This window comes from Hemiscyllium ocellatum, chromosome 29 (assembly GCF_020745735.1).
Source record: "Hemiscyllium ocellatum isolate sHemOce1 chromosome 29, sHemOce1.pat.X.cur, whole genome shotgun sequence".
NCBI classification, from domain to species: Eukaryota; Metazoa; Chordata; class Chondrichthyes; order Orectolobiformes; family Hemiscylliidae; genus Hemiscyllium; species Hemiscyllium ocellatum.
This window is the reverse complement of record NC_083429.1, coordinates 21,692,591-21,706,460: the sequence shown is the minus strand read 5'-3', so window position 1 is coordinate 21,706,460 and position 13,870 is coordinate 21,692,591. Positions and strand designations below refer to the sequence as shown.

The window sequence follows — 13,870 nt, the reverse complement described above, 5'->3', positions numbered from 1 at the left end:
AATGGTGGAGCAGGCTTGAGAGTCTGAATTGCCTATTCCTGCTCCTAGTTCTTAAGTTCACAATGATAGTTGATCTAACAGATCTAGGTCCATTATTTTCCTTTAAGTTTTCATTCTTTCTTTTAAGTTTTTTTGTTAGCTTTTCACTCCTACCAGGAGATGGAGATTTTTTTTCAGTTTGTTGACTCTGAAGGTCTCTGGCTACTCTGCAATTAATTTGTAGAGTAATTACAATTAACTGCAGCTGGATAAATCCAAGAACTGTCATTAGGTAGTTTTCCAAAGCTCCTGTTGCTGGTCTGATGCAAAGAACAATGAAAACTTACAGCCCAGGAGCAGGCCCTTCGGCCTTCCAAGCCTGAGCTGAATCAAATCTAGGAAGAGAAAGTGAGGTCTGGAGATCAGAACTGAAAATGTGTTGCTGGAAAAGCGCAGCAGGTCAGGCAGCATCCAAGGGACAGGAGATTCGACGTTTCGGGCATCAGCCCTTCTTCAGGAATCGTTCCTGAAGAAGGGCTTATGCCCGAAACGTCGAATCTCCTGTTCCTTGGATGCTGCCTGACCTGCTACGCTTTTCCAGCAACACATTTTCAGCTCTGAATCAAATCTAAACCTGTCGCCCAACTCCTAAGCATCTGTATCTCTCTGCTCCTTGCCTACACATGCATCTGTCCAGATGCATCTTAAATGAATCTACTATGCCTGCCTCTACTACCTCTGCTGGCAAAGCGTTCCAGACACCTACCACCCTCTGTGTAAAGTACTTGCTGCGTGCATTCCCCTTAAACTTTTCACCTCTCACTTTGAAAGCGCAACCTCTCTTTATTGAATCCTTTACCCTGGGAGAAAGCTAATCCTGTTTATACCCTTCATGATTTTGTAGACCTAAATCAGGTCTTTCTCCCCCTCCTCCTTTTTTCTAATGGAAACAAACCTAACCTATTCAACCTGTCTTCGTAGCTAGCACCTTCCATACTAGGCAACATCCTTGTAAACATTCTCTGCATCCTCTCCAAAGTGTCCACATCCTTTGGTAATATGGCGACCAGAACTGTACACAGTATTCTAAATGTGGCAGAACCAACGTTGTGTGCAGTTTTCACATGACCTGCCAGCAAGTATATCATATGCTTTCTTGACCACTCTATCCACCTGTGCAGCAACCTTCAGGGTACAATGGATCTGCTCTCCCAGATCTTTCTGCTCATCAACTTTTCCCAAGGCTTTTCTGGTCACTGTACAATTCGCTGCAGAATTAGATTCCCAAAATGCATCACCTCATGTTTGCCTGGATTGAACTCCATCTGCCACTTCTCTGCCAAACTCTCCAGTCTATGTATATTCTCCTGTATTCTTTGACAGTCTGCTACTCCACCAATCTTCGTGTCATCTGCAAACTTGCTGATCATACCAATAGTGCCCTCTTTCAGATCATTTACGTATATCACAAACAACAGTGGCCCCAGCACTGATCCTTGTGGAACACCACTGGTCACCTTTCTCCATTTCGAGAAACTCCCTTCAACTACTACGCTCTGTCTCCTGTTGCTCAACAGTTCTTTATCCACCTAGCTAGAACACCCTGCATAATGTGGCTTCACTAGCTCTATTGGTTTAACATGGGGAACCTTCTCAAATGCCTTACTAAAGTCCATGTATGTGAAATCTACAGCGGCTCCTTCATCTATCAACTTACTTCTTTAAGGAACTCTATTAAGTTGGTAAGGCATGATCTCCCCTACCCAAAGCTGTGTTGCCTATGATTGATAAGCCCATTCTTTTCTAAATATAAATAGATCCTTACCCTCTCCAGCAACTTTCCCACCACTAACGTCAGGCTCACTGGTCTGTAGTTAGCCGGAATATCCCTGCTACCCTTCTTGTATAGGGGACAACATGAGCAACCCTCCAGTCTTCCGGCACCTCACCTGTGTTTTAGGAAGCCAAAAAGATATCTGTCAGGGCCCCAGCTAATTCCTCTCTTGCCTCCCTCAGCAATCTGGGATAGATCCCATCCGGTCCTGGGGATTTTTCTACCTTCATAATCTCTAGCCTACCCAACACATCTTCTCTATTTATGTCAAGGTGATCCAGACTAATCAAACTTCTATCTCTAATCTCAACATGTATCACGTCCCTCTCCTCAGTGAACACTGATGCAAAGTAAACATTCAGAATCTCACCCATTCTCTCAGGTTCTACACATAGCCTTCCTTTATTATCCTTTAGTGGACCAATCCTTTCTCTAGTTACCTGCTTACTTCTTATAAAGAATAAAAGGCTTTGAGATTCTCCTTAAATCTGCTTGCGAAAGCCATTTCATGACCCCTTTTAGTCTGCTTGATTCCTCGTTTAAGACTGATCCTACTCTTCTGATATTCCTCCAGGGCCCATTCTGTTCTTAGCTGCCTAGACCTTGTGTATGCTTCCCTTTTCCTCTTGGCTAGTCGTACGATTTCTCCTGTCATCCACGGTTCATGAATCTTGCCTTTCCTATCCTTTGCCTTCAATGGGACATGCTTATCCTACACTATCTTTAACCTATCTTTGAAAGCCTCCAACATTTCAAATGTGGACTTCCCTTCAAATAGCTGTGTCCAATCCACATTTCCCAGCTCCTGCTTACGTTTTATATAATTGGCCTTGGCCCAGTTTAGTACTGCTCCCTCAAGACCACTCACCTTTGTTTATGAGTATTCTAAAACTTACAGAATGTGGTCACTATTCCCAAAGAAATCCTGCACTGCAACTTCTACTACCTGGTCTGACTCATTCCCCAACACCAGGTCCAATATGGCCCCCTTCCCTCGTCGGGCTATTGGCATACTGTTCTAGAAAACTCTCCTGGACGCATCATACAAATTCTGGCCCATCCAGACCTCTGACACTTAAGTGTATCCTAGTCAATTTTGGTAAAATTAAAATCTCCCATCACCAATACGCTATTGGCTCTACATCTTTCCATAATCTATTTACCTATTTGTTCTTCTATCTCATGCTCACTGTTGGGAGGCCTGTAAAACAGCCCCACTAATGTAACTGCACCCTTCTTCTTTCTCTGCTCCACCCATAATGCCTCGCTGCTCAAGCCCTCCATAGTGTACTCCTTTAGCACAGCTGTGATATCATCCCTGACCAGCAATGCAACGCCACCCCTCCCCTACCCCTTTAAATCCCTCCCTGTCCTGTCAGAAGTGTCAATATCCTGGAACATTTAGTTGCCAGTCATGTCCTTCCTTCAACCAAGTCTCTGTGATTGCAGTGATGTCATACTTCTAGGCACCAATCCAAGTTCATCTGCCTTTCCACTACTTACGTTAAAGTAGATGCACTTCAGACCAGTAGTTCTTTTGCGTTCATCTGCTCTCTGCCTATTCTTCCCTTTATTAATGCTAGCTTCATGATTCTTACAATCTCCAGTCTCCACCTCGCTGCCTACCTGTTTTCTCTGCTGGATCCCAGTCCCCTGCCACATTAGTTTAAACCCTCCCCAACAGCAGGAGTAAAAACTCCCGCAAGGGCACTAGTTCCATGTAGACCATCCATTTTGTAATAGTCCCACTTTCCCTAGAACCAGTCTCAATGTCCAACAAATCTGAACCCCTCCCTCCTACACAATCCCTCAAGCCATGTGTTCATTCTGCCTATTTCTTCATTTCTACGCTGGCTAGCACGTAGCACTGGTAGTAATCCTTTAAGGTCCTCCTTTTTAACTTCACTCCTAGCTCCCTGAATTCTGCTTTCAGGACCTCGTCTTGTTTTTTACTTATGAATATAGGCATCAAGACAACTGGCTGTTCACCCTCCCCTTTTAGAATGCTCTGCAGCCAATCGGTGACATCCCTGACCCAAACATACCATCCGGGAGTCCAGTTTTCGGCCACAGAACCATCTATCTACTCCCCTCGCAATAGAATCCCCTATGACTATGGCCCTATGAGTCCTTTTCCCACTCTTCTGATCAGCAGTGCCCAACACGGTGCCGTGATCTTGGCAACTGCTGCCCTCCCCTAGTGAGCCATCTTCCCCAATAGTATCCAAAATGCATACCCGTTTTGGAGCGAGATGACCACAGGGGACACCTGCACTGCCTTTCCACTCTTTTTCTGTCTTTTGGTCGCCTATTCACTGTCCCCCTCAGCAATTCTAACCTATGGTGTGACCAGTTCACTAAACGTGCTATCCACGACCTCTTCAGCACTGCAGATGCTCCACAGTGAGTCCATCCGCAGCTCCAGAGTCGTTATGCGGTCAAACGAGAGCTGCAGCTGGACATACTTCTTGGAAGTGTAAGAGTCAGGAACGTCAGCCACGCCATTGAGCTCCCACATCAGGCAAGACACACATGCCAGGGGTTTGAGGTCTCCTGCCATTGTAAGCCTAGCTTTATATCAACAAACTAAAACCAAACAATGCACTTAAATAAATGAAAGAAAAGAAAATTATGTATCAATCTCACCGTTTCAACTTTTCCTTTTCCAAGTTGCAAAACTCTCCTGATATTTCAGCGTTATTGCAAAGTTCGAATACCTTTCCTGTTTTCAGTCCAAAAAGGAAATGTATGTGGTGACTTTTATAGTCAATATTGAACAAAAATAAATAATAATATAAAACAACAATCAGACATCTCACATAAAATTCCTTTCCAGGAAAATACAAAGGTTTCAGCTGATGCCTTTAGGCAATTTTCAATAAAAAAGTCTTTTACTGCAGTGTTACTGCATTGCATGCAAATTAGAGAGTACTTAAGATTAGATTACTTACAGTGTGGAAACAGGCCCTTCGGCCCAACAAGTCTACACCGACCCGCCGAAGCGCAACCCACCCACACCCCCATACACACCCCTTACCTAACACTACGGGCAATCTAGCATGGCCAATTCACCTGACCCGTACATCGTTGGACTGTGGGAGGAAACCGGAGCACCCAGAGGAAACCCACGCAGACACGGGGAGAACGTGCAAACTCCACCCAGTCAGTCGCCTGAGGCGGGAATTGAACCCAGGTCCCTGGCGCTGTGAGGCAGCAGTGCTAACCACTGTGCCACCGTGCCGCCCTTTAGCTGCAAGCTTTGGAATGTCAAAATCATGAAATTATTTTCCCGTCCCATAAATAAAATGTACAATAGGAAGCTAATAACTAATTTAATCTTCTTTCAAGAAATTTCTTGCTTTTATGACCACTGGAATTCTCAAAGTTTTGTGGTCCCAATGTAGTTTTAAAGTATAATCATCATTGTAACATAACGAGCAATGTGATGTGAAGTTGACATTCATTGTTAAATATTGGCAAGTACACCAGGGATTCCTCCCTGGCTGTCCTTGACTATAATGGAATCTAAGAAAGCAGTTATCTGAAAGTTGCCCATTTTGATTAGCACCCCGTATACCTCCCTCAAAATTCACTGCCTTTGCCACGGATGAATAGTGGCAGCAATTTACATAATGCATCACCAGGGTTCCTTTAGTAATGCCTTCTAAATCTGTGACCTCTACCACCAAGAAAGGTAAGGCAGCAGATATTTGAGAACACTTCCATCTGCAAGTTCCCCTCCAAGCTACACACCATTGTCAATTGTTACTGCAATGCCATTCCTTCATTATCGCTGGATCAAAATTCTGTCACCCCTCTTCCGAAGAGAAGTGTAGGAGTACCATACCAGATATTGGCATGCAATATCAACCTTTTTTAAACAATTTTTGTAGTAAGAAGTGAGCCCACAATCTTAAGTACCAAAAGATAAAACTACTAGCGAAAAACAGAAATTGCTGGAAAAGCTCAGAACTTGTTATGAGGGAGGGTCACTCAGCCCGAAACATTATCTTTGATTTCTCTGCACAGATGCTGCCATCTGAGCTTTTCCGACAATTTCTGTTTCTGTTCCTGATTTACTGCATCCATAGTTCTTTCATTTGTTTTTTTTAAACTACTGGTTCATGCATCTCCCAAATTTATGCACTAATTTTTGAGGTTTGCTTGGTTCAGTTCTACAGGCCTCAATTCCAACTTTTCATGTGATCTGACTGGTTGGTACTGACAACATTCCATTATAAGACAACTAGACGTTGTCTTTTGAAGGCCCTGCCTTGAAATCCTGTTGACATGATGATGGAATTTTGTGAAATTCTTAGAATTCGCATGCCTTGAAAACACAGATAAGATTGAAAACTCCCTCTATGCCGTTGTTAGGGAAAAATATCCAGGTGAATTAAGACTCTCGTGTCAAGCTAAATCTTGCCTGTGTTCTGTCAGTGATTCAGAACTATTTGTGCAGTCCTTCTGCACCTCAAATCTCCCTTTCTCCAGATCTTTCCCCCATTTCTAGGTCCTCCAGTGCTATCAATCAAGGAATCAATCTTACTGCTTCCACACTTTGCAACCCCTCAATGGTCCCAAATCCGAGATTCCTTCGAGGAGTAATCCCAGAATTCAGTTCGATCCCAATGTTCTCACAATCTTTGCAGTGTTTCTGTGACCCTTTAGTACCACCAGACCTTGGACTCAGTTACACCTCGGGTAACTGAGTGGGCTCAACGGCTTTCATGGGCTCAACGTTCTTAGTCATTGTAGATGCCCACTCAAAGTGATTAGATGTGCAAAGATTCATTTGTCAAATGTGAAGATGATAGAAAAGCTGCAAGCATCTTTTACAATAGACAGGCTCTTGGAAGTGTTAATCACAGACAAGGGACCACCATTTACCAGCAGGGAATTTGAACATTTCCTAAAGTTGAATGGCATTTGGTATAAAAGGACAGTTCCGTACCATCCATCATCCAATAATCTGGCAGAAAAAACAGTTCAAACTTTGAAGCCAGGCTTAAAGAAACAGCCTATAGTTTTACTTGATACAAAATGGTCCCAATTTATATTTGATTGTAGAACCACCCTCACGCAATAACGGGGATAGCTCCAGCAGAGTTGCTAATGGGGAGAAGGATTCGTATCAGGTTAAATCTGATCTTCCTGGACCTGGGGAGAGGGCGAAGTGGCATTGGGGACTCCAATGCTGGACACGAGATTCCTCTAAACCAGAGAGACAGTTTACTTCCAGGGACAAAGTTTGATACCGAAATCATGGAAATGGCCTTGCATGGGTGAGGGGCATGGTCGATGTGGGGTCAGGTCCTGTGACATTATAGTTTGGGTAGGCAAGGCGGTCCTGAAGAACTGCATGGACTAAGGCTCAAAAGCTGCAAACATGCGAACTTGTCAGGACTATTCCATACCCGGCCCCTCAGATCAGCCGGAAAGGTTGTCAGAAGCCGTGGTTCTCCCCCTCTGTTTAGCTTCGAGGGAACCGCGGGGTCTGAGATAGATGTTGTGGATATCGCTGCCCCGATGCTTTTCCAGCCTCAAGGAGAGGGTGAATTTCTTCCAAGAGACTTTGGGCACAAAATGCAGACTACCGTCCGGATCTTGCCACCCTTTTCTAAGGCTGAATTGGAGGAACTGGAACTCGTTGGAAACGTCCCAGGAGAGGCTACGTGAAAAAGAACAAGCCTATGTCCCCAGACTTAAAGGAGAGGGATATAGTGATTGTTACAAGGTCAGCCGAGTGGAGCTCAGAGAATGAGTTTCCTGATTGGGGCTGTTAACCTAGTCTGACAGATACAAACAGAGTGTCAGGGATTCTCTTGGCTCTGAGGAAGCCAGACCTATGTCAAGTACTATGCATGTGTAAGTAAAGGGTGACTTCATGATGGGATTCTGGCCACTCTGGAGCTGTTTCAGGAATCTTGTTGAAGCTTAGCTGAAGTCCATACAAGCAATGACTGCTGCTCTGTCTTCATCAATCTTTTTTTGTCACCTCTTCAAAAAAAAAACTCAGTCAAGCTAGAGAGGCACAATTTCCCATGCCCAAAGCTGTGTTGACTATCCCTCATCAGTCATGCATGTAAATCCTGTCCCTCGAAATGTCCTCTCCAACAACTTTACCACCACTGACGTAAGGCTCACTGATCTGTAGTTCCCTTTTACACAAGCCTTGAACAGTTCCCTGGCTTTTCCTTACCATCTTTCTTAAATACTGGCACCACATTAGCCAACTTCCAGTCTTCCAGCCCCTCATCCGTGGCTGTTGATGATACAGATATCTTAGCAAGGGGGCCAGCAATCTCTTCCCTAGTTTTCCACAAATTTTTGGGATACACCTGATCAGGACCCAAGTATTTGTCTATCTTTATGCTTTATAAGACCTCCAGCACCTCCTCTTGTCATATGAACTGAGGGACCTATGTTCGTCTTTGCTAATCTTTTTCTCTTCAAATATTTATAGAAGCTTTTACAGTTCTTATTTGTACTGCAAGTTTACTCGTACAGTCTATTTTCTCCCTTCATCAGTTTTTTTGGTTCTCTTTTGCTAAATTCTAAACTGCTGTCATTCCTCAGGCTTGCTGGTTTCCTGGCAACTTTATATGCTTCCTCTTTGTATCAAATAGCATTCTTATTTATTTTGTAAGCCTTGGTTAATACATCTTACTTGTTTTATTTTTGCGCCAGGTAGGAATGAAGAATTATTGTAATTCATGCATAAATATTGACCACTGCCTATCAAATGTTAACCATTTTAGTAAGATTCCCAAATTCATTATTATTAACTTGTGCCTTGTAACTTGGCTTTATTTAGATTCAAGACCCTAATTTTGGATTTGACTTCTTCACTCTACATCTTAATGAACAATTGCCTCATTTTGTGGTCACTCTTCCCTAATGGATCCTACACAACATGATTGTTAAGTAATCCTTTTTCTTTGCACAATAAGTGTGAGATGATGCATTTTGGAAGAATTAGCAAGATAAGGGAGTACTCAATGAAAGGCAGGACACTAGGAAGCTCAGAGGGACAGAGTGGGGTCTGTTCCTCTGACTCATAGACTCCCAAAGGCACAAGACAAGTTATAAGGTAGTTAGTAAGGTAATTTAGAAGGTGTTTGGGACACTTGCCTTAATTAATCATAGCAAAGATTAGAAAAGCAGAGAGGTAATGTTGGAGCTGTACAAGACTTTGGTTAGACCACAGCGGAAGTACTGTGTTCAGCTCTGGTTACTGCATTACCGGAAGGAAAGAAGGAGAGCTGCAGAGGAGATTCACCAGGATGTTGCTTGGGACAGTGGAGCAGTGAAAACTGAGAGAGGAGCTGATTGAAGTGTATAAGATTGTGAGGGGCTTATAGAAAGCAGCTGTTTCCCTTAGTCGAAGGGTCAGTAACAATAAGGCATAATTTTAAGGTGAAAGACAGCAGGTTTAGGGGGAATTTGAGGAAAATATTTTTCACTCAGATTGGTGGGAAACTGGAATGCACGGCCTGGAAGTCTATGACCTGGTTCGATGGGGCAGGAGCAGGCCGAGACAATGGGTCAGCCGAGGTAGTTAGGCTTGTGGCTCTTGGGTAGGAGATAGAACTGAGTGGTCCAAGGTTCCTGAATTATGAGGTCGGGGGATCCCCTGAGGTGATGAGGTTGTGTGCGATCTGGGAGATGATGGTTTGGTGATGGGAGGTGAGGTCGAGGGGGTCAGTAGGAGGAGGTGTCTTCAAGTTGGCATCTGACTTCAGCGATGTGGAGGTCAGTGCGCCAAACTACCATTGCACCCCCTCCTTGTCCCCTGATTTGATGGTGAGGTTGGGGTTGGAGCAGAGGAAGTGGACGACTGCGCATTGAGGGTGAGAGGTTGGAGTGGGTGAGGGGGTTGAGTCGGTCCATGTCCCGGTGGCAGTTGGAAATAACCTCACAACCTTTAAGAAGTACTTGAACGAGCACTCGAAATGTCAAAACACTGAAGGCAATCAAGTGCTGGAAAGTGGCTCCAATGTTGCTTTAGAGTAATGTTTTCTTGGTTCAGACTCAATGGGCTAAAGGTCCTCTTCTGCAATGCAGAATTGTATATGCAGTCAAGGAAAAATATGAAGAACTGCAGATACTGGAAATCTGAAAAAAACCATCTCTCTATAGATGCTGCTTGATTTTTTAAAATTTATTCACTCATGACAGTGGGCATTGCTGGCTGTCTGGCCAGTATTTTATTGGGCATCCCTAGTTTCCTTTGAGAAGGTGGTGGTGAGCTGCCTTTTTGAACCGCTGCAGTTCACCTGCTGTGGGTTGACCCAAAATATCATACAGAGGGAATTTCAGGACTTTGACCCAGTGACAGTGGAAGACTGGCAATACATTTCCAAGTCAGCACGGTGAGCTGCTTGGTGGGGCACTTCAAGGTGGTGGTGTTCCAAGTATATGCTGCCCTTATCCTGGGTTTGGAAGGTGCTGTCTGAGGATCTTTGGTGAATTTCTGCAGAGTATAAATGGCTGCTACTGAGCGTTGGTGGTGGAGTGAGTGGATGTTCGTGGATGTGGTGCCAATCAAGTGGACTGCTTTGTCTGGGATGGTGTCAAGCTTCTGGAGTGTTGCTGGAGCTACACTTGTACCTTGTTAATACCTTGGCAAGTCAGAAAGTGAGTTACTCACCACAATATTTCTAGCCTCAGACCTGCTTTTGTGGCCACTCTGTTTATGTGACAAGTCCAGTTGAGTTTCTGATCAATGGAAACCTCAAGGATGTTGATAGTGGGGGAATTCAGTTATGGTAATACCATTGAATCAGTCAAATGTGGCCTTGATGTAAAGAGCTGTGATACCTGCAATTCAGACCTTTTATCTATGTTTAGAACAAGGCTGTAATAAGGTCAGAGCTGAGTGGCTCTGGAGGTACCTCTTTTCCATCACATTCTATTGTTCCCTCACTGGAGGAAAGGCTGCTTCCTAGTTGGTTCTTTAATGTTTTGACCTTAAATAAACGTCATAATGTGGAATGTCATGATCTGCTGGTGTTGGACTGGTGTAGACTAAAGTTAAAAATCTCACAACACCAGGTTATAGTCCAACAGGTTTATTTGGAAGTACAAGCTTTCGGAGTGCTGCTCCTTTGTCAGGTGTTATACATATATTTTTTAGTTAAAAATCACATGTTCCAGGAAATCTTCCTCTGCAATATTATTATCAGTGTCAAAAAATGTGGTGCTGGAAAAGCACAGCCAGTCAGGCAGCATCCGAGGAGCAGGAGAGTCGATGTTTGAGCATAACCTGTCCACATCTCCAGTCCACACTTTCTCAGAGTATTATTGCCAGTTTGGCTTGTCCAATCTATTTGTAAATTACCCATGATCACAGTTGTACTCTTATAGTATATATTTTTTAATGTTATGTTTTATGCTTTCCGTTACATCTCTGCTACCATGTAAGGCCCTGTATAGAACATACACTAATGTTTTCATCCTTCTTTGTGTTTCTTATTTGCATCCATACATATTCCACATTATGAATTTCCAAGGCAGTATTCTACTTCATTATTGCATTAATTTCATCCCTGTCTATGTCTGTCTTTGCCAGATACTGAATACCCCTGGATGTTCATTCTTAGTCACCCTTGAATGGGGAAGGATTGGGGCGTGGGATGTGGATGGGGGGAGGTGGAGCAGGAGGTGGGGTATGGGAAGCTGGAGGACAATGATGAGAGAGGCGATTGGAGCTGCCAGTGCCTTTGTGTTGCCTCTGAGCTGCCAGCTGCAGTGAGCTGGGGACTGCGTTTCGAGTTACGCGGTTTCGCCGCTCGGGCTGTGGCTCCGCGCAGCCGCCGTTGGGAAACAGTTTATCCGCCGGCAGAGCGCGCGGCGTCCGGAGAGAGTGAGGTAACCGGGAAATACCGGGAATACAGGGAACACGGGGGGAAAAACCCGGGAATACGGGGGAGGGGGTATAGGGAGGAAAGTACCGGGTATACAGGGAATATGGGGGGAAATACCGGGAGATATCACCGGGAATATAGGGGGAAATACCGGGAATACAGGGGGAAATTACAGGGAACACGGGGGGGGGGGCGGAATAGGGAGGAAAGTACCGGGTATACAGGAGGTAATCACCGGGAATACAGACAGGAAAAAATCGGGAATTTAGGGGGAAATCACCAGGAATATGGGGGGGGGGGAATACGTGGTTGGAGGGTGGAATGCAAGGGGTATGGGGGAAAATACTGGGAATGCAGGGGGAAATATGGGGGAAATCGCCCAGAATACAGAGGGAAAAGTACCAGGAACACAGGAGAAATCACCGGGAATACAGGGAGAAAATCAAGGACAGGGGGGAAATCATTGGGAATACAAGGGAAATCTGAGGGATATACAGGGGAAAAACACTGGAATACAGGGAAATCCTGGGGATACAGTAGGAAATATACTGGGAATACAAGGGAACTCCTAGGGATACTGGGGAAAAATACCGGGAACACGAGGGAAATCACCGGGAGTACGGGGGAGATTACAGGGAGAAAAAACTGGGAACACGGGGGGAATCATCAAGAATGCAGGGGGAAAATAAGGGAAATTGTAGGGATACGGGGGGGAAAAATACCGAAATACAGGGAAATCCTGGGGATACAATGGGAAATATACTGAGAATACAAGGGCAATCCTAGGGATATGGGGAAAAATACCAGAAATACAGGGGAAATCACTGGGAACACATGGGGAAACTACTGGGAATACAAGGGAAATCCAAGGGATACAGGGGTAAAATACCAAGACTACAGAGGGGAAAATACCAGGAATACAAGGGAAATCCTAGGGATGCAGGGGAAAAATACTGGGAGTTCAGGGGGCAAATATTACAGATACATGGGAAAATACAGGAATACACAGGGACAAAACCAAGAATACAAGGGAAATCCTAGAGGTATGGGGGGGGGGAGGAAATACTGGGAATATAGGGAAAAATCACTGGGACACAAGGGGAAAATGCCAGGAATACAAAGGAAATCTTAGGGATACAGGAGAAAAATACTGGGAATACAGGAAGATCCTGGGGATACAGGGGGATAATACCAGGAATACAGCAGAAATCCTGGGGATATAGGGGAAAAATTACCAGGAATACTGGAGGAAAAGTACTAGGAATACAGGGGGATTCACCAGGAGTACGGAGGAAATCATCGTGAATACATGGGGAAACCACCGGGAATGCAGGATGAAAAATACCAAGAGTACAGTGGGAAAAATAATGGGAATACAGGGGGTATCACCAGAATACAAGGGGAAACATACAGGGCGAAACCACTGGGAATACAGGGGGAATATCACCGGGAATGTCACCGGGAATAAGGGGAAGTCACTATTAATACGGGGAAAATACTAGGAATACAGGGGGAAACACAGGGACTAAAGTGGAATATCTCTGGGAATACAGGGGAATAGCACTGGGAAAACCAGGAATAGAGCGTGATTTCACTGGGAATACAAGGGAATATTACAGGAAAACCTAGAATAGAGGGAGTTATCACCAAGAATACAGGGAGATATTACTGGGAAAACCAGGAATAGAAGTGGATATTGCCAGGAATACACATATTATCAGAAAAACCAGGGGAGGATATATATTGGAAAATTGGAAATGGGGTATCACCAGGCCAGCTGGAAATAGGGAGGGAGATACTGGAAAATCTGGGAATAGAGGGGATATTACCAGGAAATATGAGGCTATCACCTGGACATCTGGGAGGAGAAGGGATCTCATCAGGGAAAAAAAAATGGAAATAAAGGGGATTCTCACCAGGAATAGAGAGGGACTAGGAAATCTGTCACATACCATGATATTACTGGGAATAGAGGGGGATAGTTCCAGAAAAACTGGAAATAGAAGGGTTAACACTAGGAAACTTGATAATAGAGGAGGGTTAACACTTGTGAAAAGCAGGAATGGAGGGGGTATAATACCTGGAAAATGATATGTACTGAGAAAACTGCATAAACTAGGAAAAGACCCTGAATCGACGACCAGGGGCGAAGGACTGGAAAATCTGGGACTGGGCAATCCTATGGTGA

General features: G+C 44.4%; 1 protein-coding gene across 8 annotated transcripts in view; it reads left to right on the top strand.

Annotated features, from left to right (window-relative positions):
* fam118b (family with sequence similarity 118 member B) overlaps window positions 1-13,870 on the top strand; it is a 61,896-nt gene that overhangs the window by 1,958 nt on the left and 46,068 nt on the right. The window contains exon 1 of one of the 8 annotated variants that reach the window (XM_060846784.1): window positions 8,717-8,735. The exons of 5 other annotated variants lie outside the window; for them this stretch is intronic. The gene's annotated coding sequence lies outside the window, so the exon portion shown is untranslated. Of the gene's footprint in view, window positions 1-8,716; window positions 8,736-11,606; window positions 11,687-13,870 lie in introns of those variants that run through there. 2 more of the 8 variants (XM_060846782.1, XM_060846783.1) reach the window with 2 other exon arrangements.